We start from the raw sequence: 5,672 nt of genomic DNA on the forward strand, positions 1-5,672 counted from the left end.
AAGTCAATCGGAGAAAGACAACTATCATATGATCTCCCTGATATGAGGGAGAGGAGATGCAACATGGGGGGTTTAGGGGGTAGGAGAAGAGTAAATGAAACAAGATGGGATTGGGAGGGAGACAAACCATAAGTGACTCTTAATCTCACAAAACAAACTGAGGGTTGATGCGGGGAGGGGTGTTGGGAGTGGGTGGTGGGGTTATGGACATTGGGGAGGGTATGTGCTATGGTGAGTGCTGTGAAGTGTGTAAACCTGGCGATTCACAGACCTGTACCCCTGGGGATAAAAATATATGTTTATAAAAAATAAAATTAAAAAAATATATATATAATGGTTACCAAACCTGAAGTGTTTTAACTTTTTATCTTTTTAAAAGATTTTACTTATTTGAGAGAGAGAGAAAGAAAGCATGTGCTCAAGCAGGGGCAGGAACAGGGAGAAAATCTCAAGCAGATTCCATGATGAGTGCAGAGCCCAATGCAGGGGTTGATCCCACAACCCCAAGATCATGACCTGACCCCAAATCAAGAGTTGGACACTTAACTGAGCCACCTAGGCCCCCCTGAAGAGTTTTTAAAAACAGTTGCCTGATCTTCATCTCCTATCTATTGAATTAAAATTCCTCTTGATAGTGCCTGGTAATCTGTCATTTTTTGTTTTTTGGTTTTTTTTTTAAGAAAGTTTTCAAGGGGGCGCCTGGGTGGCTCAGTGGGTTAAGCCGCTGCCTTCGGCTCAGGTCATGATCTCAGGGTCCTGGGATCGAGCCCCGCATCGGGCTCTCTGCTTGGCGGGGAGCCTGCTTCCTCCTCTCTCTCTACCTGCCTCTCTGCCTGCTTGTGATCTCTCTCTGTCAAATAAATAAATAAAATCTTTAAAAAAAAAAAAAAAAAAAGAAAGTTTTCAAGGATCTTCTTATTCATGGTTTTGTGTTTGTGATCTATTAATCTAAAGAATACAGGGTTTTTTGTTTGTTTTTGTTTTGAGAGAGAGCATGAGCTGAAGGAGAGGCAGAGGCAAAAGGAGAAGGTGAAACAGGTTCACTGCTGAGCAGGGAGCCTGATACGGGGCTTGATCCCAGGACCCTGAAATCAGGACCTGAGCTGAAGCTAGACACTTTAACCAACTGAGCTCCCCAGGCAGTATCTATTCATTTCTCTAGAATACTCTGATTTGTAGAGTTTCTTTAGTAGAGCTAAAACTTAACATTTTCTTTACTTTTATTGAGAATGGCTATAAGAAGGCAACATTGGGAGCATTTCTGAGTATTTCACAAAACTGAGGAGACTATCGATGGATGTGCATAGGCTTGATAAGTAGAGTGAGATTATGTGCTCTACACTTTTTTGGGGGCCTAAGTTGAAAGGTAAAGGTTGACATGAATGAAGGTCATCAAACTTAGACTTTTGATACTTTTATTTCAACATATACATGTGATTTATGTATGTGCTAAAAGGGTTAATTAGTTAGATATAAATATTTAAAATATGTCACAATTTTTGTAATCCAGCTTTTCCCTTCCATTTTTAAAATCTATTAGGGACTAAAAAAAAAAAAAACACCAAAAAAACCTGTTGTGACTGGACGTTTCTTAACTTTGAACGACCCTACCTAATACCTTTCATTCAAAAAGTCTCATGAAAAGAGTTTCAAATGAAAATCAGAGATAATGAAAAATCTGCCTATCTTGAAGAATTGTGAGGCTGAGAGAGAACAAAAACTCTGATGCAAATTGGGAGATTGACAAGAATAACAACAGGGACTTGGGTCAGGTTTCTTTCTCCTTAATTTCCATCACTGATCCAGCAAATCAGCAGGGCAGGTATTCTAGGAGCTCAGGGAGCCATGGGAGTGGATCTGCATCTCCTTGCTGCCTACCTGGCTCTCACAAAGACCTGCATGGCAGCGGTCACTTGTGCAGAGGGAGGGGTCAGGATCACAGGGCCAGGCATGTCTGCCTTTTATATACTGGCCTCAGTGAGGAGGCCGTTGGCATTCGGGGTCTCCCTGGAGTTCTCCTGACGCCACAGTCCAGGACTTTGGAACTCTGCCTTACTTCATAGCCAGGCCTAGAATGGGTCTGCGCAAACCTACCCCAAGGAGGTAACCCATCATGTCATTATGTTGCCCTTGTTCTTGGCTTCTGGGATCTTCAGTACTATTTTTGTGTTTAATCTCAGTGTGCATACTCCATGAAAGCAAAAACTTCGTTTTGTTCATCATTGAATCTCTAGTGCCTTCAACCATGCTCAGCCCAGATAAGTGTTCAGTCATTATCTGTTAAATGAATGGATAAATTCAGGAGCTTTTCTCTCTCTCTCTTTTTGGTAGTTGAATATCTTACTGTGACTGTGTTTTTATTTTTTAAGTTTTTATTTAAATTCTAGTTAGTTGACAGAGTATATTAATTTCAGGTGTACAATTTAGTGATTCAACACTAACATACAACACCCAGTGCTCATCACTATAAGTGCACACCTTATTAACCCTCATCAGGAGATTCTTAATTTTAAAAATTAACTTTTAAGATTCATAAGTTTTTTTTAATTGTTCCTTTTAAAAAGCCTCCTCACATTTTTGTTTTCAGAACACAGCAGCCTATTTATTTTCAGAAAATTAAATTGTACCAAGACATGTACCATAGTTTAGTTACTTTTTACTTTTAATTTTTGCTAGTCAATCAACAGTCTTCTCTGTTATATAGAACATTACTAGGGGAAAAACAAAATATGTAGAAGACATAGCCTATAATGAAATTTTTTAAAACCATTTACTCATCTGCATATTCCTTGGAGAAACTAAACTTTATAAAATGTTATAAACTTTATAAAATGTATAAAAATTATAAAATGTTAGAATCTTTTATAAAAATTTCCATACAACTATGTACTTATAGATAAATATATAAGGAGATAATTTTGTGGTTAAAGTTTGATAGTGATTAAAAATTGCCATAATTACCTAAATTCTAAGAGAATAAAACTTCGATGTGAATGCTATAATACAATGCAAAAGCAAAAACAAAAACTTCAGGGTAAACTTTCTATCCCCAACTTCTATTTCTAATCATTTTCCCTGAGATAACCACAGAAACATGGGAGTATTTCATCCATTATATTTTCTTTGCACTTATATTTCCACATATGTGTGGTTTCTACATCTTGCTCTCCTTCAGCAATTTGCCTTGGAGACCTTTCAAAGTTAGCAAAAAGATTTATCCCATTCTGATAAGGTTAAATTATTTGGCACTAACCATTTGTTTGACTTAACCTAGTTCCACATTTTGTAGGTAGGACTATATGTGCCATGTTTTATTTTCTAAGCTAAGTTATTTTTTGTTATTTTACCATATTTCACCTTATTGGCAAGGTACCAGAATGACCTCATTTTGAGAATCCTTAGCTCTTGAGATACTGGTTGCTATGAAGTTTGCTTTATCTGTAGTATATGTCTCTAATAAAACAGCAAGTGACATTTTCAAATTGTCAGTTGTTTAAGTTTCAAAATGAATAATGGGTCCTGTTTTTCTAATTCTATGGCAGAGTCAGCCTTTCATGACATGGTTCATGTCTTCTGGTACAACTCCACCACTCTGTGTCTTATGCTATTTGAAAATTGAATTTTTCTGGGCAAGGTTAAAAAAGAAAGTAGTCCTTAGATGATCACGGCCCTCTTAATGAAAACAAGAAAGATTGCCAAGAATAATTGTTAGAAAAGGAACATTTCTGGTTGTTGACTCCCATTCTTTCTTCTCACTTTACTTGGGTGAGCCATATCCAATCTAACTAGGTATTGTTTTAATTGAAATTAAGCGTTTAAAATTCAGTGTATGGCTTTATATATATGCTCTTAGTACACAGGAATTTTTTCCTTTAACAAGTACACTGCTATAATGTGTCCAGAAAGATCCATCAAAATTTGTAATTTCTTAATGTAACAAAGGTCACAAGGAATAAGAAGCATACTCGAACTCTTAGATGGAATTTTTAATGCCAAAAGTACATAATCTGAGTGCTAATGGCCAAAGAAGAAAAATATACCAGACTGTAATGTTCCAAGGAGATAGCTCAAGAAGGTCACCAGTCATACAAATAAAAGGGAAAGGCACAACTAAATCTCATTTACAAAATGCAAGCATAACATGCCCACTGATCTAGACTTAGATCCAGGCTAGAAAGTATTGTATGTGAAGAATAATTAAATTTGCACATTAGCCTACTTTTGAGTCATTATGTTTCTTTAGCAAAAAAATGTCCTAAGAGTGAGAGAGGGATTCCTGCTTTGCCCCAGAGAGCAATGCAGCGATTAATTCCACCACCTGGAGCAAAAGAGCTCAGAGCAGATCTGCCTTCACAGTAACAATCCCAACTGAGAAAAATCGTTTCTCTAAGTTTTCTTTCATATATTTTTGTTTCTCATAGAAGATTTCTAATCTCCATGTTGTTAAAGCCTACATGCTAGAAGAGTTATCTGTTATATTTAGGATACTTTTAATCCTAACAAATATTCACTGAAGCTCTTTGATTCTCAGTGTAATTCACTATTATTTGGTCTACTGAAGTAATTTTTTAAAAATTTTTATTTGCATTTATTCTGTGCAGAACTTACTCCCGGGCCATAAGTTTTTGTTTCTTCAGTTTCTTCTGGGATATCTTTTTCTTCTGAGCAGTCATCTGCTCTTTTTCGGTAAGGATCATCTCAATGTGGCAGGGAGAGCTCATGTATGGGTTAATCCGACCATGAGCCCTGTAAGTTCTACGCCGCATCTTGGGAGCTTTGTTCAATGACCAGAGAATTGACATCTAAACCCTTAAGTTTAGCATTACTCTCTGCATTTTTAAGCATGTGCAGGAAAAATTCAGCACTCTTCTTGGGCCACCGAGCCTGTGTCCAGCCCCACTATTTGGCCTGGGCACACCTACCAACACTACCATCGTAGTGATGGAATGGCACACACTGCTTCTGCCAAGTGACATCTTTCAGATACTTGGTGGCTCTTCGGATATGCATATCCTTGATGGCCTGCAGTTTCACATGTGTTCTTAAAGTGAACAAGAAGATTTGAACCTCTTGATTTGCATGATTTTGTAGCGTTTCCTGGGTCAAGCGGATAGTGAACCATTTTCAGAGGTCACCCCAGGCCTCTGAGAGGAAGAGCTACTAAAGTAATTTTTAGGGATGTTGTGGGTTCCAAGAATGTATGTGTACCATATATAATCTTTATATTAAGTACCTTACTTCTTAAGGAAAAATAGAAGTTACTTTGTAAGTCAGAACTGCTTTTCTACTTACTGAATACTTAGACTAAATTTCTTACGTAGCTCATACTTTCATTAACTTCAAATTAGATGGGTTATAATACTGGGCATTTAGGTTTTTTTGTGAACAAAAGATTAGAAATTCTGTTGAGTGTATGTTGAGGGAGAGGAGACTGATAAAAATAAAGTTTCTAAAAATTAATCTAGTTCTATAGGTTTAGTAAATCACCAGAAAACCAGATTTTATCTTCTGTAGTAAAATGAAATTACACTTGCAGAGATCACTGGTAAAGATGAAAGTCAAAAGACTGTCTTTCTGTTTTCAATCTCTTGACTTTTTTGATTACCCTCACTTTACAATAAGATATGTAACACCTCTGGTGATTGTTTATTATATTAACCATGATGTTTGTC

General features: G+C 36.9%; 1 pseudogene; it reads right to left on the reverse strand.

Annotated features, from left to right (window-relative positions):
* Positions 1 to 4,604: 4,604 nt before the first annotated feature.
* Positions 4,605 to 5,122, reverse strand: LOC125080816 (60S ribosomal protein L17-like; annotated as a pseudogene).
* Between the last annotated feature and the right edge of the window lie 550 nt (positions 5,123 to 5,672).

The sequence above is a fragment of the Lutra lutra genome, chromosome 11, assembly GCF_902655055.1.
Source record: "Lutra lutra chromosome 11, mLutLut1.2, whole genome shotgun sequence".
NCBI classification, from domain to species: Eukaryota; Metazoa; Chordata; class Mammalia; order Carnivora; family Mustelidae; genus Lutra; species Lutra lutra.